We start from the raw sequence: 27,768 nt of genomic DNA, 5'->3' as shown, positions 1-27,768 counted from the left end.
GTATTGAGGTGTGTTTCGTAATCATAGAAAAGGTAAGAAGAAAGAATTGCTTTTACAGAGGAATGCACCAGAACATGTTGTGATTTCAAGTTAAGGAGGTTTGGTGTCTGGTATAAAGGCTAGACTTTAGATCTTTTTTTTTGTTTCACACAAAAACTACTTATCTACATTCTGCATCTTTCAGAGGCAGACCTCAAAACCAACTTTGTCAGGGTATATCTCTGTTCACTTGGCACTTATCATCATATAGAAGAAAACCATCTTTGTCTATCCTTCAGTTTTCAAATTTAAGTAGGGCTGGCTTCAGCTGAAGCCTTATATTATACCACCCACTCTGTTATGGAACCTCAATATGGTTCTTACCAGCTAATGAAAGGCTCCTTTGATCCTTTGAATTATTAAAGGCTTGAGTATCTGGCCTGGATGGTTTCTTTTGTTGTTTTTTTTTGTGGTGATTACTTCAACTCACAAACTTCGTGAGCTCAAACCCTAGTAACTTACCTACTATATATTAAATTTCATCCTAATAGGGTGGTATTATGTACTTGCTTTAAGTTCATGCTTAAAGCAGAGATGGGCAAACCTTAGTGCTTGAGGATCACATTGGGGGGGATGGTGGCAGTAGTGGGCCTGGTCAAGATTTTCAGGCCAATAAAATTGTGAGCTTTGGGAAAGTGTCCTGGGTTCCAGGCTGAGGAGCAAGGTGAACATCAGAGTTGCAGTTTTCTGAAAAGAGTCAGGGTCTGAGAGGTTATGTTGCTTCCAGGTAGAAGTGACATGCTGCCACTTGTTTACTTTTTATTCTGTTCCTTTTACAATTGTTGTTTTTTTATGAACTCATCTTTTCACTTCAACTCAGCCAAATATAAACAGTGGCATCTGGTGTAATTAGCTGGACTGCAACAGTGCAAATATGGAAGCATTTCTGGAAAACAAATAAATATAGCTTTTTTTTGAGTCTTGATGAACAGGAATAGTATGCGTACCATATTCATATACCACTATCCATATTGAAAGTTGATATTTTCTCTGTCAACAAGCAGGGCTGAATTAGCCATGTTCCCTGTACGTACCAGGATCAGTCCAGGACACCTGGGTTGTGACTCCGCACCAGTAGGTGGAGACAGAGCAAAACTTGTGGGCGGAGCCATATATAAGCCCCTGTGCCAGTCACAGCCCCTCAGTCTTACTCTGTCTCCAGTAGGTGGTGCAGGTCTAGTCACAGCCTCTGAGTGGCCTGAGGACTGATAGTTGGTTAGTCAGGGTCATGGTGGTTTTATTGGTTTCAGTTTATCGGTTTTGGTTATTTAAAAAAAAAACAAAACAAAAAAACAAACAAAGAAAGAAAAGGATTTGAAGGTGAGAAGAGACATGAAGAAGCTGTCCGTCCTGCCTCCCAGGGGGGTGGGAAGGTTCTGAGGGGACTATCCCCCCCTGGTTGAGGCCGCTGCTGAGGGTCGAGGACCCGGCCTACCACTGGCAGCAGCGTGGGGGTGACACCGGGGAGCCCGGTTCACTCACCCCCAACAGAAGCAGGAGACCCAGGACCCTGGACAGCGTCAGGTTTGCGTATAAAAAAAAAAAAAAAATTGTACTTTTATTTTTCTTGTGCGGCTCTCCGTTTCTTCGCCGGTGGGGGAGTTTTCTCGGTTCGGCGAGGCGCGGGGAGTGTTTTCGGCGGTAGGAATTGATTATTTTAGTTTCTGTCTTGTTAGTGCGCCGTCCGTTCCGCCGCGACCGCATGGAGGCCGAGGGGAACAGTTGGCCGTGCTTGCGGCTCGGCGCGCGCGCAGCTCCCGCGAGAGGGGATTTGCTCCGTTTGCATCCCGGGCGGGAGGGACCGTCCGGGACAGACAGGGGGAGCCGATCCCGGTCGGCACGTTCGCAGTCGCGCGTTTTCGCCGCTCCAGTCATGCCGGCTGACCCCTTCCCGCTCAGCGCGGGAGCGGCGGCCATCTTGGGGTCAGCTCGCGAACTTGTGCGCGAACCGGTAGGGAATCCCGGCATGCCTCCCGCGTTGTCTCCTTAGCGGAGGCTTTCGGGGGGAGTCCCCCGGGGGGGCTGAGTCCTCGGATGAGGCTAGTGTGGATGGGAACTCCTCGTTTCGGGGTCCTCATTTTTCGGACGTTTTCGCGCCCACGCGCCTCTAGCGAGCTCGGCTCTCCTCAGGCTGCGCAACGAGGGGCGCAGTATCGTTGGCCTTGCTTCGGGGGGTGCTTGTTCGGCGGCGGCATTTCGCTCTTGCGGCGTACTTGGTCGCGGGGACCGTCCGGTGGCCTTCCCCAAGCAGTTTTCTGCCTGCCGCGGGCAAAGATTTAAAAAAAAAAATAAAAAAATTCTACACAGACTTTTCACGCGAAATTTGGCGGGAAAGTCGGCCATCTTGGTGCGGCGTCGAGCGCGACACCAAGCGCGGCAGGCCCCAGGGGTTTGTTCCCCCCTTTCCGTTCCCCCCCCCCCCCCAGTCGCCGGCTCCGCGGTCTGTTTTGCCATTGGAGGCGGTGGGGGGGGGGGAGGACCGGGGGAGACACGCCACGATCTCTGAGGGACTCTTTGTCCCTGGTTTTTCTTTTGGCCAGGCATAGGCCCTTTAAGGCTGCAGTGCCCACAAGCGACCTTCTGGCCAGGCGGAGAGCCTGAGAGGCCAATCAAGTTAGGACCGGACGCGTACTCGGCCGCAGTTCGCGGTCGGGCGATTCATAGCCAAACGCCCGTTGCGGGCCATACCGCCTGGTTTGGGCACGGTCCCTACCTCTGCCTCGTCGGATCCGGTAATTTCCTAGGTGTCCTCCCCTCCTCCGAAGGGGGCTGAGGGAGATGTCGACGTTTGAATCTTCTGGTCCGGAGATTTCCAAGGCGCCCTCCCCGCCTCCGAGGGGGGGCTGAGGGGGATGGCACGCCGCCGCAGTGGACGGCTGGGCAGGCACAGCCTTCAGAAGGGGATTACTCGAGCTCTATCCACCTCTTCATCAGGAAGGAGCTGGCCCTTGATTCCCACCATCCTGGAGGGGTTGGTCATCCCACCCCGCTGGGGGTAGTCTCGGCTGGGCTTCATTCCTTTTCACCTGTCTGTGTCATCCCTGCTCTATCGAGAATAGGATACTCCGGCTTTGCACCTCCAGGTCACGAACGCTATGGGTAAGCTCTCTCTCTTGCCGGAGATCGACTGATTCCCGAGGCTCGAGGATAAATTCAGGGTGCGGTTTTCATTTTCGACCAGGTCCCGCTTTCGTGATCCCAGGACGTCGCGTTCTCCAAAGTCTCCTGGTCAGTCGTATAGGTCTTCTTCCTCCCGGACCCCGCCATGGCAGCAGCAGTCCTTTCGGGGGAAACAAGGGAGCCCCGGCAAGCGCGGTTGATTTCAGTTGTAGAGAGATGGGCCGGTGTATCGTCAGACCAGTGGGTCCTCCGCGTGATCAGACTCGGCTGCCTCCTCCGTTCCGGTCAACCGCACGGCAGGGGCCGTTACTCCATTTACTTCGTCGTCCCCAAGAGAGGCGGTACGGCAGATCTATTCTGGATCTTGGTAGAGTGAACTGATGCCTTCGCGATGCCTTCGCGTTTTCTCACTTCAAAATGGAGTCGGTTCGGTCGGTAATTGCTGCGGGGCGGCCCGGCGAGTTTTCTGGCCTCCCTGGATTTCGCGAAGGCGTATCATCACATAGGCATTCAGCCGTCGTTCCTGTTCCTCATCAGGTTCTGCGTTTTTAGGATGGCACTGCCAGTTACAAGCGCTCCTGGTTGGTCTCGCGACGGCCCCCGCACGTTCACGAAGGTGATGGTCGCGGTGGTGGCGTGGCTGCGCCAGTATGATCTGGTCTATCCGTCCCTGGACGATTGGTGGATTCGGGCGAAGCCCGAGGATCAATGTCTGTTGTCAGTGGGCCAGGGTCTTATACCTTGGCAGTCCCTAGGATGGGTGGTCAACTTCAACAAGAATCATCGGGCACCCTCGCGGACCTTGAAATTTCTGGGAGCCGTTGTCGACACGTTGCAGGGCTAGGTGTTCCTGTCACACGATTGGAGATACGAGCTGCCAGCTCAAGTACGGCGCTTCTTGTCTGCGACTGCCTTGCGGTCCGGGGTTATATGGCTTCTGAACGGCAAGATTCACGCCTGCGCTGGTTTCCTGGGCGTTCGCTCATCTGCGGCCTTTTACCATCGTCCTTACTATCTTGCTGGGCGCCGGTTTCCGAGGAGTTCCACTTACTGCTTCCACTAGGGGGACTCGCGAGGTCCAGCCTGCTCTCGTGGCTGGATTCCAGTCATCTGTCCTCTGGAGTGTCTCTTCTGGTGCCCAATTGGACGGTGGTGACCGCGGATGCCAGCCTCTCTGGTCGGGGAGCGGTCTGCCTAGGGAGCTCGATCCAAGGCCTATGGTCAGTGTCGCTAGCCCAGTGGTCTATCAACAGACTAGAGACCAGAGCGGTTCGTTGGGCTCTGCAAGCCTTCCTACCGGTAGTGCGGGGAAAGGCGGTCCGAATGTTGTCGGACAACGCGACCACCGTGACCTACATCAACCGCCAAGGCGGGACAAGGAGCCCACAGGTGGCGGAGGAGGCTCAGCGCTTAATGGTCTGTCAGGACTCCATCTCGGCCACATGGCAGCCTCTCACAGTGCAGGAGTCGGCAACGTTCAGGCGGATTTTCTCAGCCGGCATCGCCTGGATCCCGGTGAGTGGGAACTGGCGGACGAAGCGTTGCCTCTCATTTGCGAGAAGTGGGGAGTGCCCCACATGGATCTGATGGACACGTGGCACAACGCGAAGGCTCCGCGATGTTTCGGTCGAAGTCGAGAAAAGGGGGCGGAAGGCGTCGATGCGTTGGCGCTTCCCGGGCCGACGGATGTTCTGCTGTACGTGTTTACTCCTATGGCCAATGAACGGCAAGATTCTGCGGCGCATAGAGTTGCACTCGGCCATCGTGCTCCCGGTGGCACCGGAGTTGCCGCGCCGGCAGTGGTTCGCAGACCTCATCCAGCTCACAGTGGCGGCACCCCTTCAGCTCCAGGGGATGGCGGGTCTACTCCATCAGGGCTCCGTCTGTTTGGAGACTGCGGATCACTTCTGCCTCGCGGCATGGTTTTGAGAGGAATCGGCTGAAGAGAAAAGGTTACTCAGCTGCGGTGGTAGCCACGTTGCTACGTTCCAGGACACAGGCGACGTCCCTGGCTTATGTCCGTGTCTGGGTGGATTGGAGGAATGGTGCGTGCAGCGTGGGGTGGTCCCTACTGCGGCTTCTGGCGTTCCTCCAAGCAGTTTTTTGCCAAGGTAAGGTCTGGCTTGTAGTTCCCTACGGGTCCAAGTGGCGGCGATTGGTTGTTTGCGAGGTAAGGTCCGTGGTACTTTCCTGGATCTTCACCCGGATATCTCCCGTTTCCTTCGGGGAGCTAAGCACCTTCGTCCTCCATTGCGTCTCCCCTGTCCAGCTTGGAACCTCCATTCCGTTCTCTCCGCTTTATGCGCGGCGCTGTTTGAACCCTTGAAACGCTTAACTATTCAGGATCTCACGTTGAAGACGGTGTTCTTGGTGGCGATTGCTTCGGCACGGCGTGTTTCGGAGTTACGGGCTTTGTCCTGTAGGGAACCCTTCTTGTGTATTTCCGATTCCGGAGTTTTTTTTGCGGACGGTTCCTTCCTTCCTGCCGAAAGTGGTGTCGGCTTTCCATGTTTTTCAATTGAGCTATCCGCTTTTGCGGTCGGGGAGCCCTCTGATCCAGAAGTGAGGGATTTACGGAAGCTTGACGTGCGGAGATCCCCCCTTCGCTGTCTGGAGGTCAATTATCCATTTCGGGTCACGGCTCTTCTCTTTGTTTTGTTATCTGGTTCAAAGAAAGGAGTTGCAGCGTCCCGCACGACGCTTGCCACTTGGCTCAAGGAGGCCATTGGTTCGGCGTACTTGGTGCGGGGGAAAATCACTTCCCATGGGTCTTCGGGCTCCCTCGACTCGCTCTCCAGCTGCGTCTTGAGCGGAAGCTTCTCAGGTGTAGCCTCAAGAGATTTGCAGGGTGGCTACCTGGAAGTCGTTGCATACCTTTATCCGGCATTACCGGTTGGATGTCCGGGCTCACGATTCCGGGGGTTTTGGAGAGAGGGTTCTCCGAGCGGGACTCTCTGCTTCCCACCCTCGGTAAGTTGGCTCTGGTACATCCCAGGTGTCCTGGACTGTTCCTGGTACGTACAGGGAAAGGAAAATTAGTTTCTTACCTGATAATTTTCGTTCCTGTAGTACCAAGGATCAGTCCAGGATCCCGCCCGCAGGGCTTCGCTACAGTAACGGAGAGTCCGCTCATCATGTTTTCTTAGTTTTGCTGTTAGCTTGTTTAGCTCTCCCGGTTGGGGAATCCGGGTTCAAGTAGGAGTTTGGTGTTAGTTTAAAGTTAGAAGTGCATTTTCTAGCCAGTTTTGTTACTTGGTTGCATGGCTACTTTGACATTACGTATGACTGAGGGGCTGTGACTGGCACAGGGGCTTATATATGGCTCCGCCCACAAGTTTTGCTCTGTCTCCACCTACTGGTGCGGAGTCACAACCCAGGTGTCCTGGACTGATCCTTGGTACTACAGGAACGAAAATTATCAGGTAAGAAACTAATTTTCCTATATGTGGGTGACGTCTTCCGACAGCACCGAATGGATTCTTCTCTCTTAGCTCATAGAGCTTTTGCTCTACTGAGTAGGTGTTGGAGTTGCCTTGTGAGCCCTTCAGTCTTTTTTTCATCTGAGCATCAGCATGGACATATACCCTGTCTCTGTTTTTCTTTAAGTAACAACTTTTGATATCTTCATGTTTTCTTTTCCTATTACCACGTTGCCTTTGCAGCCCCTTAAAACAGCACTTCAGAGCTACTTAAAAAAAAGTTCTTCACAGAAAATGTCCAGCACTAAGAAGCCCACCATCAGTAGCTTCAAGGATTGTGTGTGTGGCGAGAAGATGTCCATCACTGATGACATTTTTTACTAGTGCCTATGACCTGACCATGACCAATCTAATTGCTGCTTCTGTGGCCGGATGTCTCCTTAGCCTGGAAGATGGAGGAATTGCCAAGTCTCTGAAGAGCCACAATCATTCCTCCTCCTGGAGTGAAGCCTCTTGTAGGCCCCCAGGTGCCAAGTTGAGCAGGAGCTGTTCGAACAGGACTGGGGCCCCTTCACCTTATGATTGAGTAAGCAGCAAAAGTACCTTTCTCAGGGGTCAGCGAGCGCTTTTCATGCACCGCAGGACTCTGGGCTAAGTAAAAAGAATATGCTATTACTTGGAGCCAGCAGTGCTGAAGAAGCATAGGTCTCAGCACTGGCAGTGCTGTCAACACATGAAACACCATCTATGCACCATTCGTCATCACATCGAGCACCAGTACCACTGACGCATTGAGCCTTGACACCTCAAGCTTCGGAGTGCAAATTGTCACCGTTGATGCATCGGACCTCTGTGCTGCCGACACAACTATTCTTCCAATCACTAGTCCCTTCAACCCACTCAGAGGATGGGAGGTGCAGAGGGAAATAGAGTCCATTTACCTCCTTCTATTTCAAGGGGTATTTTCCCCATCAAGGTTACTTGAGCAAGACCTTCATCTAGAGACACCAGATCTCATCTACTTGGTGGTATCCTTTTTTTTTTTTTGTTTAAATTTGTTTATTAAGAGGTATAACAAATATACAAAGAAACGAGTAGCAATTCAACAACTGGTAAGAAAAGCAAATATACACAACTAAATAGCATAATCCTGGAACCTCTATTTTGAAAGCGAGGAAGCGAAAAGGAGAGAAAATAAGAGAAAGAAAAAGGTATGAGATAAAGATGGAGAGCAAGGAGGTAGAGGAGATGAAAAAGGGGGAGAGGAAGAAAGGGGAAAAGGTGCAGCCATATAAATAGAGGAGAGACAAAGTAGCACATACAGGTTGGAGCGTAGAAATAAAGCATCGCATATACAATGGAGCAAGAAAAAAAAAAAAGGTAACCATCCAGATTACCGAGTCAACGAAGTTACATAATCATCAAGTGGCTTCCACACCTGACACCAGGATGACAATCTATGTGATTTAATGGCCATAGCTTTTTCATACTTACTGAACAGACAAACTGAATTCCACCACAAATGTTGAGAGATCATATCACTGCGCTTCCAGTTAGCTAGTATGTTATGTAGCGCTACCAATAAAAGAAAATCTAAAAGTTTCTGGGAGGCACGAGGGAGATTAATGGCTGGATCAGCACCTCTCAGGATTATAATGGAATAGGTAACGGTCTGGGATAACCCTAAGATTGTAGAGGGTGGTGTCCCAAACGTGGCTCCAAAAAGAATATACAAATGGGCAGTAAAACAGCATATGCGATAAGAGTGCCCTTGCCGGTATGACAGGACCAACAATCATGAGAAGCTTGTAATCCAGCACAGTGTAGCTTCCAAGGAGTCCATGCAGCCCTATGTAAAACAAAGAGGGACGTCTGAGATAAACTAGAAGAGAGTGATACGCGAACTGACACTGTCCATAGATAATTCCTGTTAAGAGTCGGATGTTACATTTAAATCAGTTGACCAAAGAGATTGAAGTCCAACAATGGAGTTAGAAGACATAGACTGTTTAAGAAGTTTATAGAAGCGGGAGGCTAGATGACCTTGGGTATCATATTTATGATAAATGGAGATGACATAGGGCTCCTCAGAGGTAAGCATGCAGAGACAGTGTAATAAGCTAAGTAGTTGTAGCCAGGCATAAAATTGGGAGGCTGGCAGAGCATACCGCTCCTTAAGTTGTTCGAATGATAGAAGTGTATTATCTTGCAATATCGAACTCAGGAGCCAAATACCATGTCGTTGCCAAATTGGCCAATTAAGCGTGTGACAATCTGTATGAGAGGGTTAAGCCATAGGGGAGCGTATCTAGACAGTCGCCAGGGAGGTTTTTTAGGCGGGCAAGTTGCATCTAATTCTATCAGTGCTCGGTGAAGGGAACAAACTATTGGGTTCGAAGCAGGCCGTCGGGGTAAAGGGACGCCAGGGAAAAAATTCACTGGGGCCGGATTTAACAAATGACGCTCTATAGCAAGCCATCTTGGATTGTCAGTACAGGGGAGAGTAGGGACATAGTAAAAGTAACCTTGCTGCAGTATAAAAGCTTGGTGATAGGAATAAAAGTCAGGGAAATTCACCCCTCCTTGATGTTTAGCCCTTTTCAATTTTGATAAAGCAATGCGAGGCGTTTTTATTGTGCCATAAAAATCGTGTCAGTAGTTGGTATACGCGCTTGTAAAACTCTTTAGAGAAAAAGGTAGGGATCATAGCAAGGGAATAAGTTATCCTGGGAGCTAAAGTCATCTTTATGGTGTCCAAGCATCCCCACCAAGAAAGGTGTAAAGGGGACCATTTGAGTATTGTTTCACGAATTTGTGTAAGTACATGTGATTCACAGTGACCAACAGTAGTAGAGGTATCCATATAGAATCGAATTCCTACGTATTTAAGACCGTCGGCTACATTTTGCAGTGGGAAATGGGATAGGTCTAAGATGGAGCCTAATGAATTCAATGGGAGCAACTCCGTTTTATTCCAGTTAATCTTATACCCCGATACCAATGAGTATGCAGAAATAAGATGAAACAAAGAAGAGAGGGAGACTTCAGGATTTAGCATAAAAAGGACATCATCAGCATAGGCAGAGAGTTTAAAGGAGTCATCGCCAACAGTTATACCTGTAATCATATCTGTTTGCCGTATAGCGAGAAGTAGTGGTTCCAAAGCCAGGTTGAAAAGAGGGGACAGAGGGCATCCTTGCCGAGTGCCCCGCTGAAGGTGAAAAGGGAGGAGAAGCGCGATTGTTGACATAAAGAAATGCAGAGGGAGATGAGTAGAGCATCTTTATCCAGGAGAGAAACATAGGGCCAAAACCAAACCATTTAAGAGTAGCTAATAAAAAAAAGGCCATTCAACGCGATCAAAGACCTTTTCCACATCTAAAGAAATAGCCACCGCAGGGGAAGGCAATTCAGCAGAATGCTCTAGGATATGCAAGAAAAGGCGTGTGTTGTGGGCAATTAATCGTCCTTTAATAAAACCTGATTGGTCAGGATGGATAAGGGTGCACATATAATGAGATAATCGAGTGGCTAGTATTTTGGCAAATATCTAATAGTCCGTATTCAATAAGGAGATTGGTCTATAGTTGGAAATTTGGGTAGGATCTCTTCCTGGCTTTGGAAGGACTACTATGCAAGCCTCTGTGAAAGTAGATAGCCCAGTGGGAGAAGAAAAGAGAGAAGAGTAATAATTATGCAGGTGCAGTACCAATACAGACTTAAGAGCACAGTAAAAGTCCGAGGAAAAATCATTGGGGCCGGGTGCCTTTCCACAGGAGAAGGAGGAGATAGCTGAAGTAATTTCTGCTTAAGTGATGGGAGCATCCAATGCGGCTGATTGAGTTGCCGTAAGTGTAGAATGAGTCAGCGGATCCAGAAATTTGTGAATCTTATCCAAGGAGTGATCAGTTTCTGACTGATAGAAGGTTTCGTAAAAAGAACGGAAAGCGAGAAGAATGTCCATGTCCTTGGTCAAAGGAGTCTGAGCATGTGACATCACTGTTGTAATGCGCTTCTTTTCTTCCCTTTTTTTTGAGGTAGGAGGCCAGCAGGTGACCACACTTATTGTTCTCTGCATAATACAAAGCTTTAGTATGAGTGAGGCCCAGTTGAACTTGGAAGCTCAGATGTTGATTATAGCGATAGCGAGCTTTGAGAAGAGATGTGAGAGAGACTGATGTCGGCGAAGCAATATGAGCTTTTTCTAGTGTGGTAACTTCCTATTGCAATGTTAGAAGAGTCGCAGCCTGAGATTTCTTAAGCTTGATGGTATGGCTGATTATCAGTCCTCTAATAGTGGCCTTGTAGGCGTTCTAGACAGTGGCCATGGAGACATCTGGTGTGGTGTTCAGCTGGAAGTATTCGGTAGTCTGAGCCTGGAGATCAGCAATAAAAGCAGAATCAGCCAGGAGAGAAGGATTGAAGCGCCATCTATAATCTGATTGGATCGAGGAATGGAGGTGGAGCGTAAGCTCTACAGCTGCGTGATCGGAGACCAGAATCGGGCAGATAGAAGCCGAGTGAATTGAAGAAACCAATTGTTTAGATACCAGGAAATAATCGATCCTTGAGTACGAGGAGTGAGGGAAGGAGTAAAATGTATAGTCTTTATCTGTAGGATGTAACAGATGCCATGGATCCGCCAATCCCAAGGACTTAATCAAATGCTGTAGTGCTTTACAGGAATTTGAGATGTGAGGTCTTATCCAAAAAAGAGTCCAGAGGCTGATTAAAATCACCGTCAATAATGGTTGGGAAAGAGTTCAAATCTAGGAAGCGAGCAAAAGTAGAATGAAAGAATTCTGGGGTATCTGCGTTAGGAGCGTAGATGTTAAGAAAAATATAAGAATGATAAGCAATTTGGACTTGGGCTAGGATCTAGCGACCTTCTATATCGGAGATGTGATGTGTAATTTGAGCATCCAAGCGTTTATGAAGGATAGCAACTCCTCTTTTCTTTTGTATGGCTGGGCTGTATAGAACCTGGCCCACCCATTGTTGTTTTAACTTGAGAGATTTGGAGGAGGAGAGATGCGTCTCCTGAAGGAAGGCAACGTCTGCATGTAAAGATTGTATAAGTCAAAATTTTCTTCCTTTTCATAGGGTGTGAGAAGCCGTTGACGTTTAGAGAGATGATGTTAATAGCTGTAATAGAGGGCGCCATGATAGTTGCTGATTTGGGAATAGAGGATGGCAAAGTTCAGAAATAATACATGTATATGCGGTAATTGGCTGCTAGAGAAAAATGAAGTGCCTTACAGTCTCAAAACCCTTAATGGAAGGGGAAGAGAGAAAGAGAGCATGAGAGAGGTACAGAGAGAGGAAGATAAGCCAGGATAAGGAGAACAAGAAAGCCATAGTGGCCATATGTCACCAAAGAGCCTCTTGTCAAGCCAGAGGCTACCGCAGGTTCAGCGCACTCGCCAGACCATGACAGGAGTAAATACAGCAACCCAACTGACGCTCGCTAGCATCATCCACCTCCAAGGTAGTATGCCCTGGCATGGAGCATCAAACATTACAAGAATAAACTGGAACCAAAACAGTATATTGTTCAGATCAGCCCAACTGTAAACATAAGGAATCCATATGCCAATGAAGGAGACCGAGGAGGGAAGCCAAAGATTGACATGCAGAGTAAGACATAGCCTACTCAAGTACCATAGAAGAAGTGGGCTCCTGGGCCTTCAAGAATTCAAGTGCTGCAGGTTGATGGAAAATCCTGGATTGATTTTGGTAGGTCACTTTCATCTGCGCCGGATATAGGAGGCCATACTGAGCTCCTAAGGATCGCAGTCTCGGTCGCAGGGCCAGAAAATTTTTCCTTTTTATAGCTGTGGCCTTAGCAAAATCTGGAACCAGCAAAATATTGTTGCCTTGAAATTGCAGTGGTGCCTGGCTTTTTGCTGCGGTAAGCATAAGGAGAGCCTGGGGATATCTGAGCACTTTGATTCTCGCGGGTGGCGAGAATCGTGGAGGAGCCTAGTTGGAACCTGTTGCGCCCTCTCAATTTCAAAGGGGCGATCAAATTTAATTTTTAAGCAAGATGGTATAAAGTCCAGTAAAAACGCTATTGGGTCGGTTCCTTCAGCGCCTTCTGGGACGCCTTAGAGCCGGAAGTTGTTTCGCCTATTTCTGTTAGAGAGATCTTCGATCTCAGATTGCAAGTGCTCCAGCTCACGGTTAACTCATGGCAGCGCCGCAGTGGTGATTAGCAAGGAGGTGGTTTGTGCCTCGACATCCTCCAGCCGAGTCTGAAAGCTGGCCATTTGCTGGGTTACAGCATGTAAGTCATTCCAGATTGCTGCGGTCGCATCATTATTGAGTCTTTTTTTAAATTTTATTTTATTTATTTATAATTTTCTATTTTACATAATCATGAATAACATTCAATACAATATTGTATTGCAACAGTAATTTCAAACAACGCAAATATATCATATTAAGGTAATAAATCCCAATTTTTGTAATCATTGATACTGTTGAAAAAGAAAAACAAAGTCCAACCTACTAAATTGAAGAAAACTCCCAATAAGTCTGAGACCTATTTAGGCTAAATCAAGAGAAGAATACTTAAAGCAAAAATTTTTTAAAATTAAATAATCAGCACACATACAGTTAGATTATTTCTAATTCCTGAACATCAAGGTTCAACTGGGGACGAGGTTACAGGTACTCGTGACTCAACAAATTGGCTTAAATGATCCACCTGAGTAAAAACAAAGGATTCAGTTCCTCTTTTTAAAATACAACGGCAAGGATACTTTAACAAAAAAGAGAAACCTAAAGTTAACACTCTTTGTCTTAATTCAAGAAATTGACATCGTTTAACGCGTGTAATTGGAGGTAAGTCTGGAAAGATCTTAACATCTTGTCCAAGATATGATATAGGAAATTTCTGAAAATATGCTCTCATTAAACTGCTTATATCAGCCGTTGATATTAATGAAACAATTAAAGTTTCTCTATCTAACACCTGTACGGCTGAGTTTTCTAGAAAGCTTGTTAGATTAGTTGGGACAGAAACTACTAAACCAGAAGTTCTTTTTTTTACGAAAAAAAACAAGAATTTATAGAAATCATATTATCATCAGAAAAACCAAGAGCTTCTGTTAGAAATCTTTTAAATGAAAATAAGGTATTTCCCCAGCTATTCTTGGAAAATTCATGACCCTTACATTTAATTGTCTAATATTATTTTCTATTATTTCTAATCTCTTAGAACATAAGGACTGATCTTTTAACATAACTGTATTCACTGCTTGCATAGATTTATTTTGGATTCTTATATACCGATATTCTTGTATGATATACAAATCATGTCGGTTTACAATGAGGATTAATATTCCCTTCAGCTAAATCCATTCTTGTATCAATTTCATTCACTTGCTGCTGTATACCCAAATATTGTTGAGATAAATTAGAGGACACTGTATCAATCTTTCCTTCCAATCTATTGACAGTCACATTTAACCCACTGACCAAGTCCCATAGTGTCCCTAATGTTACCGTCTCAGGTCTGGATGTTTTTGGCCTTCCATCCTCCGATTGTTCAGAGTGGGAAGACTCTCGTTGTTCCCTGGCAGACACTGCTGCTGTCTCCTCTTCCTCCGAGTCCAGTACGGAGATAGCTCCTTCAGAGACTAGCGATTGACCAACCACTTCGGTAGGGATCGCCGCTGCTTCTTCGTCTGCGCCCCGTTGGGCTGGAGGTGGACGCAAATCAGGGCTAAGGGAAGCCTCATCCTGGGGAGCCTCTCGTTCTTCTACCGGGGGGCTTCCAATAGATTCACTGGGTCCCTCTTTTTCCAACTGTTTCATAAAACGATCTATTTCAAGCTGTAAAAGGGGAGGTAGGGGTTCTGAAGGAAACACCCTCACCTTCCCTTTCCTTTTCGCCGGCATATCAATTTAGAAAACAAAAGCTAGCTCTGAGATAGAAAGTTTATCGGTGCTGTCTTTAGCCAAGGTCTCAGTAGGTAGAGACGGCTGACCTCCTCCTATCCGACCTAAGCCGGACCAAGCCGCGCGCACCCCTTAGGCGCGCACGGCTTTGGCGGCGCGGCGGGGCGCCGCTGCCGCACAGATTTTAAAGTGCGCTCCGGCTCCTCCCCTCATGTGAGCCTTGGCGGTAGGTGTTCCGGGCCTGAATCAGGAGGGCTGCAAAACCGGTCTCCCCTTATTGAGTCTTTAAGCTGTTTCAACTCCAGGAGGACCAAATCTGCGGACGCCATCGTTTTTGGCGCAGATGCTTTCCCCGGAGTGGGAGGATCTTGCTTAGCTCGTTTAGAGCCTGAGGCTGCAGCGAAAGCGGCTTAATTCTACCCCGATATGGAGGAGGACATTTCCAGAGTGAGCTGGTATGTTTTCCAATCGAGTGCAGTTGAAAACTAAAGGGGTTGCAGGGTAATATGAGCGAGTTCTGGTGGAGCTCCGAAGTTAGGCAGCCATCTTGGTCACTGCTCAAGAGCGCCCCCTGCTTAGTGGTATCCTTAATTTGCAACAGCCTCACCTCCATTCCCTGAGACATATCTTGCAGAGGGTTTTCAGTTAGATTCCATCTTGGTTTCTGAGGAGGATGATCCACCCCTAATGCTTGGCTAGAGGGCATGGTAGCCCTTGAATCAAGTAGCAGAGCTGGTGAAGACTTTCTTTGCCTCTCTGGTAGCTAAGGACAAGGAAGGCACTCTTCAACCCCTCTTCTCCAGAGTATCAGATTTACTTCCTCAAGAAGGAATCCCTTTTACCTCTGACCCTAGGGATACTCCATCAGAACCCCTGTAAAGAGGTTCAAGTCCTTGCTGCTCTCTTGCAGCAGAGTCCAGCCAGTCAAGAGAATGTTCTCACAGGACAAGCAGGATGGTAGTCCTCACATATGGGTGACATCATCAGGATGGAGCCCAATCACGGAACACTTTTGTCAAAGTTTCCAGAACTTTGACTGGGGCCTACAGGGCATGCCCAGCATAGCACCAACCCAGCAGCCAGCTGGGGTCCCTCTTCAGTCTACTTGTTTCCGTGCAGCAGTAGCCACGCAGGTTAAGGAGCTCTTCAGAGATTCCTGACAGGAATTTTTCCTCATGGAACTTCATCAAAATTTTCAAAAATATTTTACTCCACAGGGGTGCCCTTATTGATATCTTTGCTCTGCGGTCGAATGGTAAGTTTCTTACCTGCTTACGGTTGATTCCCGTCGAGTTTTTCCCACGCGGCCTACCAGCCATCGACCACACCGTGGCTAAATTTTGTCGAGTCCATGGTGTCGGGTTTCCGTCTGTGCCCTGACTGCACTCAAACTATGTCCATCACTGACCCTCACACGATCTGTGTGATGTGTTTGGGGTCCAACCATGATGTCCTTACTTGCACCAAATGTGCCCAAATGACACCAAAGTGTCTCAAGGCTAGGCTGGAGAAGATGGGACTTCTCTTTCGGCCAAAACCCCCGACTCCATCGATAGCTTCGACGTCGTCTGAACCAGTACCGTCTACTTCGCACCAGCACCGGGAAACCGCTGCTGCCCGACCAGCTTCGACAACTCCGCAGGTGTCGATCCCTCTGTTCCTCCTCAGGAGAAAGACCGAGGAGAACATCGAGAAAAACATCGACACCGCCATCAAAAAGCTGAGGCCACCGATACAGGCAAGCCCTCGGCTCCTTTATTGGCGCCAATAAAGGAGCCGCAGGAGCAGCCGGTCACTAAGCACAGAGCCCAATAAACCGCGTTTTCAGCGGCGCAGTCCACAATTTGATGAATGACAGATGCCATTGTACAACAATCTACATTCCACGAGTCTCTCTTCAAAGAACCAGCCCCTGATGAAGGAGCCAGCCTCCGAAACATCCGGATGTCCTACAGAATATAAGATAAGTGACAGTAATGGCACGTTTGCTACCATCATCATAATAATCTGGATGTGGACATTTCAAAGAGCACCACTGAGGTACCTAATGATTTAGAAGCCTTATTTCAGGCTCATAGACACGATAGCTGAATTATTGCGCAGCATCGTATGAAGGTACACTCAGCATCACATATTTCAAATTAGACATCGATTTAACAGACCTATCTAGTTCAGCCAGCCCCTGCCTTCCAGAGAGCTCAACTAGATCATCATTCAGTAGTTGTGGAGTCAGCCCAGAAGAGGGCACGACGCTCCAAACCCCACTCTTCCATTCCCCCAGGAAAGGAACAGAAATTTCTGGATGCGTTTGGAAGACGAGTATTTCATGGGTCAATGCTCATCTCTCGCATTGCTTCCTATCAATTATACATGACCCAATACAATAGGGCCCTGTTTACGAAGATTCAGGAATTTGCTGAAGCCTTACCTCTGCAATTCCAGGACCAACTTCATGCCCTAGCACAAAAGAGTCTAGATGCTGGCAAACATGAAGTACGGTCAGCATATGACATCTTCGACACCGCCTCCAGAGTTTTGGCGGCAGGAATTAGTGCGAGAAGATGGGCCTGGCTAAAGTCTTCAGACCTCAGACCAGAAGTACAGGACAGCTTAGCTGAGTTGCCCTGTGCTGGGGATAATCTTTTCGGAGAAAAGATTCAAGAAGCAGTGGCGCAGTTCAAGGACCACCAGGAGACACTGCGTCAGCTCTCCTTACTGCCTTCTAATCTCTCGTCCTCTTCCAAAAGATCTTTTAGGAGAGACTCCAAGAGACAATTCTACCGGCAAAGGAGATTCTATCCCCTGGTGTCCAGGGCTCGAGCTTCTAAGCCTTACCAAAAAGGCCAATCCAAGCAACCTCGAGTACAGAAGTCACAGACAGCCCCCCAGCCTGGTCCAGTGTCTGGCTTTTGACTCCTTCCTAGAGAGCAGTACCCAGCCTCCGCTTCTGACCATTCCCATCGGAGGCCGGTTGTGCCACTTCTCCAAACCATGGCATACAGTCACCCCAGATCAGTGGGTACTCGCTATAATAACCCAAGGTTACCACCTCAGCTTTCTCTCTGTTCCACCGGATTCCCCACCTCGGCTGACGTGGGGAACATCCGACCACTCCTCACTCCTGGAGCAGGAGGTCTCCCTCCTCCTCCAGTCTCGAGCAATAGAGCCAGTGCCCCTCTTCCAACAGGGGCAGGGGTTCTATTCCCGGTATTTCCTGATACCAAAAAAGTCAGGTGGTGTTCGCCCAATACTGGATCTTCGCACCTTAAACAAATACCTGCAAAGAGAAAAGTTCAAGATGGTGACCTTGGATTCTCTTCTTCCCCTTCTCCAAAGGGAAGACTGGCTCTGCTCTCTAGACCTCCAGAACGCCTACACACATATTTCAATTACTCCATCACATTGCAGATTCCTGCGGTTCCTAGTAGGCCCAAAACACTTCCAATATCAAGTGTTCCATTCTGCCTAGCATCTGCCCCACGAGTCTTCACCAAGTGCCTCGTAGTGGTAGCTGCCTTTCTCAGGAGTCAAAGTGTCCATATCTACCCCTATCTCGACGATTGGTTGATCAGGGCTCCTATTCAGCAAGCTGCACTGACGTCTCTACGTCTCACGTGCCATACCCTGATCTCCCTAGGGTTTCTCATAAACTATCCAAAATCCAGGCTAGTTCCTTCTTAAACCCTATCGTTCATAGGGGACGAATTGGACACTCTAAAAGCAAAAGCCTTCCAACCTCAGGATAGAGCTTTCACTCTCTCTTCTCTGGCCCATCGACTTCAGTCTTGACAGCACTCAACTGCACGTCATTTTCTGGTCTTACTGGGTCATATGGCCTCCTCTGTGCATATCACTCCCATGGCCCGCCTGGCCATGAGAGTAATGCAGTGGACTCTAAAATCACAGTGGATTCAGTCTTCTCAGCCAATGTCCACCATTATCCACATCACCAACCAGCTCCACCTTAAACCTCCACTGTGCCCTCCAGCCCCTTCCTGGGACCTCAACCTGTCAGGCTTGGTGGATAAATCAATTCAGTCTGCTTCAAGGCCTTCCATTTCAGGCTCCAGACCCTCAAATAACCTTGAGAACAGATGCCTCCAACCTTGGCTAGGGTGCACATGTTGCAAACCTGCAAAGTCAGGGCATTTGGTCTCCAGAGGAAGCCAAACACCAAATCAATTTCCTGGATCTTCGTGCATTCAGATATGCTCTCAGGACTTTTCAGGATCACCTTTCCAACCAGGTCATCCTGATTCAAACCGACAACCAGGTGGCCATGTGGTACATCAACAAGCAAGGGGGAACGGGCTCCTACCTCCTGTGTCAGGAAGCTGCACAGATATGGACGGAAGCCCTTTCTCACTTGATGTACCTCAGGGCCACCTACTTGCCGGGAGTGGACAATGTGTTGGCAGACAAGCTGAATCGCACTTTTCAACTGCACGAGAGGTCCCTCAACCCCACTGCAGCGGACTCAATATTCCAACGTTGGGGTTACCCTCACATAGACCTCTTTGCATCAATTCACAATCGCAAAGTAGAGAACTTCTGCTCTCTCACTCGCAGCCAACACCTTCAGCCAAGAGATACGTCCTCCCTCTCTTGGGCCAGCGGTCTCTTTTATACGTACCCTCCACGTCCACTCATTTCAGAGACTCTCATGAAGTTGCGAAGGGACAAGGGACTAATGATTCTCATAGCCCCTCATTGGCCACGCCAGGTCTGGTTTCCAATTCTCCACGACCTATCAGTACACCGGCACATTCCTCTGCGGAAGGACCCACTTCTGATCACTCAGAACAACGGCTGTCTTCGTCACCTCAACCTCCAGGCCCTCTCCCTGACTGCCTGGATGTTGAAAGGTTAATCCTTCAACCTCTTAACCTTTCAGAGCTGGTTTCCCGTGTCCTAGTAGCTTCACGAAAGCCTTCCACAAGGCAGTCTTATTGTTACAAATGGAACAGGTTTGCGGTATGGTGTACTTCCATGTCCATCGATCCCTTCACTTGTTCCACACTGAAGTTTCTGGACTTTCTCTGGCACCTGTCAGTCAGATCTCCAAACTTCTATCAGGGTACATGTCCGTGCAGTAGTCGCCTTCCATAAAGGTGTTGGGGATGTACCTATTTCAGTACAACCCCTCATAACACGCTTTTTGAAGAGCTTGCTCCACCTTAAACCTCCACTGTGCCCTCCGGCCCCTTCCTGGGACCTCAACTTGGTTTCAGGGTGGCTCATGAAACCTCCATTTGAGCCTCTCCAATCCTGTGATCTCCTCCATCTCACCTGGCAGGTGATTTTTCTTTTGGTTCTTTTGTTTGATGCTATAACCCTTGAGAGGGCTCCCTTTTTGAAGCATGGATGTTCTACTGCAGTGATTGTCACCTTGCTGCGAGCAGGAACGTTTTCTAATTCCTTGGCTTATGTGTGGGTTTGGCGAGTGTTTGAGGCTTGGTGTGAAGATCATGGGGTTGTTCCTCGTTCGGTTCAGATCCCACTCATTTTGGATGGAATGAAGGGTGGCCCTTAATTCCTTGCAGGTACTGGTATCTGCTTTTGCCTGTTTCAGGAGTCAGCTGAATGGTGGACTCTTGTCGGCTCATTCAGATGTGGCCCATTTCTTGAAAGGAGTGAAACATTTTCGGCCTTCCTTGCGGTTACTGTCCTTGACAGTGGTGTTCTGGTGGTAATTGTTCGGCACGTAGAGTATCCGATTTTCAGGCCTTGTCATTGTGGGAGCTGTTCCTTCAATGTAGCCACAGAGGCATTCACGGAGCGGGATGCCAGTGGTCGGTGTTCCACATTCACGGAGCAGAAGGCTGGAGTGGCATTCACGGAGCGGGAAACGACAAACGGAAAAGGTTTGTCGTTGTCTTTGGATCGTTAAAACCTTTCAGGTATCTGAAAGTCTGAATCATATCACCCCTGCTCCTCCTTTCTTCCAGGGTGTACATATTTAGATTCTTCAATCTGGTGGAGGGTCTTCATCGAATGACATACAAGGAGAGATTGAAGAATATAAATATGTACACCCTGGAAGAAAGGAGGAGCAGGGGTGATATGATTCAGACTTTCAGATACTTGAAAGGTTTTAACGATCCAAAGAAAACGACAAACCTTTTCCGTCAGAAAAATATCAGCAGAACCAGAGGACACGAGCTGAGGCTCCAGGGAGGAAAACTACGAACCAATGTCAGGAAGTATTTCTTCACGGAGAGAGTGGTGGATGCCTGGAATGCCCTTCCGGAGGAAGTGGTGAAGACCAGAACTGTGAAGGACTTCAAAGGGGCATGGGATAAACACTGTGGATCCATCAAGTCTAAAGGACGTGAATGAAGAGGGGGTGGCTCGCATACACTATGCCGAACAAGCAGCAGCCCTCAAGATAGAAGGGCTCAGAATAGAAGAACAACAGTAAGCCGCTGCTGCCACAGCCGCTGCCGAAGTGCGCAGAAAGGCTGAGCTAGAGATCGCCTTAGACCTGTTGCAGGAAAAGGGAGAAGCAGTAGCCCTTGAAGCCCAAATTATAGGACTCGTTGGGGGGGGGGGGAGTTGTCACAGCCACGAAAAGTAGCGGACGCAGGGTCCTCACCGGTGCATAAGGAGATTTGTCGCTGCATAGGAGGGAAGTTTTGGTGTCGGGGGAAGGGGAGGAGCGGAGCACCAAGGACTTTGCATAGGGGGAAAGCGTGGGGATGGATATATGCTAAGCATTGGGGGGTGGTCCAATGAAGGCCTGGCATAAGCAATAACCTGGCCCGCAAGGCCAGGGGTGGGAGGAGGCGGCAGTAGCCACAGAGGCATTCACTGAGCGGGATGCCAGTGGTCGGTGTTCCACCTTCACGGAGCGGAAGGCTGGAGTGGCATTCACGGAGCGGGATGCTAATGGTATACCACCTTCATGGAGCGGAACGATGGAGGGCTGCCGTCTCCAAAAAAAAAACAAAACAGAGGGGTGGGTAAGAGTATGTAAATTTACCGGTTAGGACATGTCATAGGCTATAGGTATTGCCAATTATTAGGCTTGTTCAATATTTGTTGCTTGTTAATGTGGCTCGCGAGAATGAGGGCTACTACTTGGAGATAATGCCCTTGTTCGATGTACATGCACACGGTTGGTGAGACTCCAGATTTGCTCTGGGCTTCAACAGCAAGAGGAAATGTGGAAGAAAAAAAAAAGAAAAAACGGTTTTGCATTCACAAAAAAGCGAGATGTAGCTTGCTTGTTACGGCGGTTACTTCCCCAAAACCAAATAAGCCAATACTTTGCTTTCAATACATATCCAGCATAGCACTCTGCTTCAACGGCAGGGGAGAAAGTCTAACACTTCTCTTTCAACGCATAGCTCTCTGATACAACGGCAGGGGAATGTAGAAAAGAGGATCTGTATATGGACAACAACCAACAAGGTCCGAATTGCATAGTCTGGGTGGACAGAGGCATGGGTGTAGCTTGCTTATTGCGGCGGTTACTACTCCTAATTAAGCTAGATATTCACTTGGATGCAGTTCCAGCAATGCTCTCTGCATTAATGGTGGGGTGGAAGGGAAATAGAACTAAAACGTACTAAAAGCCAAGAGTAACAAGTATGTGAGAAAAAAAAAAAAGTACATGGCTTGCTGGGCAGACTGGATGGGCCGTTTGGTCTTCTTCTGCCGTCATTTCTATGTTTCTATAAGTGACTTTGGGGACAATAGAGCTGCTTACTGTTCCTTCATTTTTGCCCAAAGTGGTTTTGGATTTTCACCTGACTCAGTCCATTTCCCTGCCGTCTTGAGACAGGGAAAGAGATGCGGAGGAATATCACCTGTTGCGGTCCTCGGATGTCAAGAGGCATATTGTGAGGTATCTGAAAGTTTCTAAACCTCTTAGGAAGACAGATCACCTGTTTGTTCTTCACAGTGGAAGTAAACAGGGCGAGTCGGCTTCGCGGGCTACAATAGCTTGCTGGATTAAGGAAGTTGTCACAGCCATGTATGTGGATACTGAGCAGCCGTTACCTAGTCAGGTTAGGATTCATTCCACTAGGACTTGGGCAGTGTCATGGGCAGAGGTTAGATTGTTGTCTTTTGTTGACATATGCCGTGCTGCGACATAGTCCTCCTTGCGTGCCTTTTTCTGGTGTTATCTTCTGGATGTGCAGGCCTTTGCACATGTGGTTTTGACTGGACCGTGGGCAGCCTCGTGCCCTGTTCGGGAGTAGCTTTGGTACATCCCACTTGTGGTGATTAGCCTGCTTGTATGTAGAGGAAGGAGAATTTACTACTTTTCTCACAGGACAAGCAGGATGGTTGTCCTCACAAATGGGTGACATCGAGGATGGAGCCCACCACGGAAAACTTCTGTCAAAGTTTAAACAGAACTTTGACTGGCCCCTACTGGGCATGCCCAGCAAGGCACTGACCCTGCAGCCAGCAGGGGTCTCCCTTCAGTCTTCTTTTTTCCGTGCAGCAGTTGCCACACGGTGAAAGGAGCTCTCTTACCACGTTCCTGACAGGAATTCGGTTTTTTTCTTTCCGAAGAAAATTTGCCCCTCAGGGGTCTCCCTTTGACAAATTTTTGTCACCTTCGCGGAAACCGGTAAGTTTTTTCCCATTTTTCATCGACTGCCGTCGATTTTGGCCCTCGAGGCCTGTTGGCACTTACCGAGCCCGCGACTAAATTTGGCCTTAAGCCATGGCGACGGGGTTCCGTCGATGTCCGGATTGTACCCGGACTATGTCAATCACAGACCCCCATAGGGTTTGTGTTTTATGTTTGGGTAGTGAGCATGATGTCCTGACTTGCACCAAATGTGCCTTAATGACACCTAAGGGTCGCAAGGCCAGGATGGAGAAGATGGGGCTCCTCTTCCATGCACCCACCCCAACACCATCGATAGCATCGACGTCATCGGAACCGGCACCGTCGAAGTTGCACCACCATCGTCAACCCTCCGGTGATCGTCCACCATCGATGACTTCTCGGCCGTCGACTCCTGTCCCCTCCCCGGATGGGCGAGGAGACCGGAAGGACAAGCATCGCCATCGACGGCACAAGTCTCGGCCTGTCGAGGATCCACAGCCATCGACCTCTGAGCAGGCCGAGCCACCGACTAAGAGGCCTCGATCAGACTTGGCACCGTCCACGTCTCGTTCGCAGGCATCGAGGAAACCCTCACCCTCTCCGGGTGTGGGAGCCGTGATCCCACCGGTTACGGTGGTCCCTCCGGCTCTGCCTCAGCCTCCCTCTCCCGTCGAGCCGGGTATTGTTACCCCTGGTCTCCGGGCAGAACTGGACCGGCTGGTCCAGGAGGCCATCAAGAAAGCGATGCAAAGATTCCATCCTCCATCGGCACCGTCTCCGGCACCGATTCCGGCACCGCCTCCGGCATCGACCCCGACACCGACTCCGCCACCGAGGAAGGAACCGACCACCGAACCTTTGGTGGAAGCGCTCTCACCGCTACTACAACGCATGGAGGCACTTTTACATGCCTTTCCATCGATGATTCCAGTAGCACCGACAGCGCCATCGTCTCCGACTGGATTTTCATCGGCGGGAGAAACACCGTTCCTGATTCCCCCTTCCGGGGTGGTCCCATCGGTGCCTTCTCGTATATCTCCACCGTTTTATCCTTCGGCTCCATCGATTCCAAGACCAGCACCGACTCCATCGGCAGCACCGAAGCCCTCGATGCCGTTCCCAGTACTGATTGTACCACCGGTTCCTCCAAGGTTTCCTTCGATGCCTTCGGATCCTCAACCAGGTCCATCGGGGCTTCAACCCCCAAGTGATCCCTATGATACCTGGGGTGATGATACATCTTCTGACACAGATTTACCATCACCGCCTTCTCCTACAGAGAGTAGAAAAAGGTCTCCTCCAGAGGATCTCTCCTTTATTAATTTTGTAAAGGAGATGTCCGAAATTGTACCTTTTCAGCTGCAATTTGAGACCGATGACAGACACCAGATGATGGAACTGCTTCAATTTTTGGATGCTCCAAAAATCATCGCTTCCATCCCCATTCACCAGGTGTTTCTCGATCTCTTAAAGAAAAACTGGGAATCTCCTTCATCTGTATCACCAGTTAACAAGAAGGCTGACTCCACATACCTCGTCCAGTCTACACCAGGCTTTCAAAAGCCTCAACTGGATCATCGCTCTGTTGTAGTTGAGTCCGCGCAAAGAAAGGCCAAGCGTCTAAAGCCACACTCTTCCACTCCACCTGTCAAGGACTATAAGTTCCTAGACAGTGTGGGACGGGAAGTGTACCATGGAGCTATGCTGATTTCCCGCATAGCCTCATATCAACTCTACATGACGCAATATAACAGAGCCATCCTTAAACAGATGCAAGATTTCGCTGACACATTACCGGACCAATACCAGCCACAGCTTCAAGCTCTTCTTAACAAGGGGTTTGAAGCGGGGAAGCACGAGATCAGAACGGCTTACGACATCTTCGATGCTTCCACAAAAGTTTCAGCTACTGCCATCTCGGCCAGACGTTGGGCTTGGTTAAAGTCATCCAACCTTCGCCCAGAGGTCCAGGATCGTTTGGCGGATTTACCCTGCTTAGGGGACAATTTGTTTGGGGAACAAATTCAGCAAATTGTAGCTGAATTAAAAGATCACCACGAGACATTGAAACAACTTTCTTCTGTTCCGTCTGAGGTTTCCTCCAAACAACCACCTAAGAAGGACTCTAAAAAGTCGTTCTTTCGGCCACGCCGTTACTACCCTCCATCGGCCAGGCCTCGTCCAGCTCGATCCTCTACCAGGCCCCAGCCACGTCAGCCTAGGAAACAAAGGCCTACTGTAGCCCCTCCTCCTGGGCCTGCGACTGGCCTTTGACTCCCCTGTAGGGAACACATGCCAAACCCCTCTTCCAGACATCCCTGTAGGAGGTCGACTGTACCATTTTCTACAGGCTTGGTTGCAGATCACCTCAGATCAGTGGGTGCTAACAATTATCGCACAAGGTTACCACCTCAACTTCATAACTCTTCCGGCAGACTCCCCGCCTCTTCAAGCGTGGAGTCTAACCACCCATTTGGCTCAATTACAACAGGAAGTATCTCTTCTTCTGCAATCGAATGCTATAGAACCCGTCCCTCCCTCTCAACGAGGCAAGGGATTCTATTCCAGATACTTCCTAATTCCAAAGAAATCAGGGGGACTACGTCCCATTTTGGACATTCGAGCCCTCAACAAATACCTTCAAAAAGAAAAGTTCAAGATGGTAACCCTGGGCGCGCTGCTCCCTCTGCTACAAAGAGGGGATTGGCTGTGCTCTCTCGACCTCAAGGACGCTTATACCCACATTGCGATCACACAATCCCATTGCAAATATCTGCGGTTTCTGGTAGGCCGCGACCATTATCAATACCGGGTACTACCTTTCGGTCTGGCGTCTGCTCCACGAGTCTTTACCAAATGTCTCGTAGTGGTAGCAGCATTCCTAAGGAGGGAAGGTGTCCACGTCTACCCCTACCTGGACGATTGGCTAATCAGGGCCTCCACCCAACAGATAGCTCAATCCTCCCTAAAATTGACAATACAAACCCTACATTCTTTAGGGTTTCTTGTCAATTACGAGAAATCTTGCTTAGTCCCATCTCAAACCTTATCCTTCATTGGAGCAGACTTGGACACCTTGCAAGCAAAAGCCTACCTTCCGCTTCAACGAGTACAAACTCTCATGTCCCTAGCTCGCCAGCTTCAGTCTCAAAACACTGCCACGGCTCGCCAATTCCTCATTCTCCTAGGACACATGGCATCCTCGGTTCAAGTCACTCCTATGACCCGACTAGCCATGAGAGTAACACAATGGACTCTACGACACCAATGGATTCAAGCTTTTCAGCCTCTGTCCTCCATAGTCACAGTTACACAAGCGCTGCGCCTGTCCTTAACCTGGTGGACGATTCAGGTCAACCTCCTTCAGGGCTTACCTTTTCTCCCACCGGATCCGCAAGTAATCCTAACCACCGATGCTTCTCACATCGGTTGGGGAGCCCATGTGGACGACTTCCAAACCCAAGGGTTATGGTCCAAGGAGGAAGCCGAACACCAGATAAATTTCCTGGAACTTCGTGCAATCCGCTATGCGCTCCGAACTTTCAAAGATCATCTAATTCATCAGATAATCTTAATCCAGACGGACAACCAAGTGGCCATGTGGTACATAAACAAGCAGGGAGGCACAGGCTCCTTCCTTCTGTGTCAGGAAGCTGCGCAGATTTGGGCGGAAGCCCTCTCCCACTCCATGTACCTCAGGCCCACTTACCTACCGGGAGTAGACAATGTATTGGCGGACCAGCTAAGCCGTGTCTTCCAACCACACGAGTGGTCACTCAACCCTCTCGTAGCGTCCTCACTGTTTCGGAAGTGGGGTTTTCCCCACATAGACCTCTTTGCGTCCCCTCAGAACCACAAAGTGGACAATTACTGCTCTCTCATTCGGAGCCAGCACTCTCGACCGAGAGATGCATTCTCCCTCAGGTGGACAACCGGTCTGCTCTATGCGTTCCCTCCACTTCCTCTTGTGTCAAGGACTCTCGTGAAGCTACGTCAGGACGGAGGAACCATGATCCTGATAGCACCTTACTGGCCACGCCAAGTATGGTTTCCAATACTCCAGGATCTCTCCATCCGCAGGCACATTCCTCTGGGAAAGGACCCGCATCTGCTCACTCAAAACGACGGATGCCTCCTCCATCCCAACCTCCAAGCCTTGTCCCTGACGGCATGGATGTTGAAAGGTTAATCCTTCAACCATTTAACCTTTCGGATTCTGTTTCTCGGGTCCTGATAGCTTCACGAAAGCCTTCCACAAGAAGGTCTTACTCATACAAATGGAAAAGGTACACATCATGGTGCACTTCTCAGTCCCTTGATCCCCTTTCCTGTCCAATCTCAAAATTCTTGGACTATTTATGGCATCTCTCTGAATCAGGTCTTAAAACCTCTTCTATACGAATGCATGTCAGTGCGGTAGCCGCCTTCCATAAGGGTATTGGGGGTACTCCTATTTCAGTACAACCCCTGGTAACACGCTTTCTTAAGGGATTGCTCCATCTAAAGCCTCCCTTGCGACCTCCGGCCCCATCCTGGGACCTTAACCTGGTTCTTGGTCGTCTAATGAAACCACCTTTCGAACCTCTGCACTCCTGTGACTTGAAATATCTGACTTGGAAAGTGTTATTCCTTTTGGCTGTTACTTCAGCTCGCAGGGTTAGTGAATTACAGGCCCTAGTTACCTATCCGCCTTACACTAAGCTCCTGCAGGACCGG

At 49.0% G+C, this 27,768-nt stretch overlaps 1 protein-coding gene across 1 annotated transcript in view; it reads left to right on the top strand.

The window, feature by feature from the left end:
- The window catches only part of LOC115088208 (pre-mRNA-splicing factor PRP46-like), a 273,466-nt gene that overhangs the window by 150,079 nt on the left and 95,619 nt on the right, over positions 1–27,768 (top strand). The gene's annotated exons all lie outside the window — the stretch shown is intronic.

Source organism: Rhinatrema bivittatum, chromosome 3, assembly GCF_901001135.1.
Source record: "Rhinatrema bivittatum chromosome 3, aRhiBiv1.1, whole genome shotgun sequence".
Classification (NCBI taxonomy): Eukaryota; Metazoa; Chordata; class Amphibia; order Gymnophiona; family Rhinatrematidae; genus Rhinatrema; species Rhinatrema bivittatum.
This window is presented reverse-complemented; position numbering and strand designations above follow the sequence as displayed.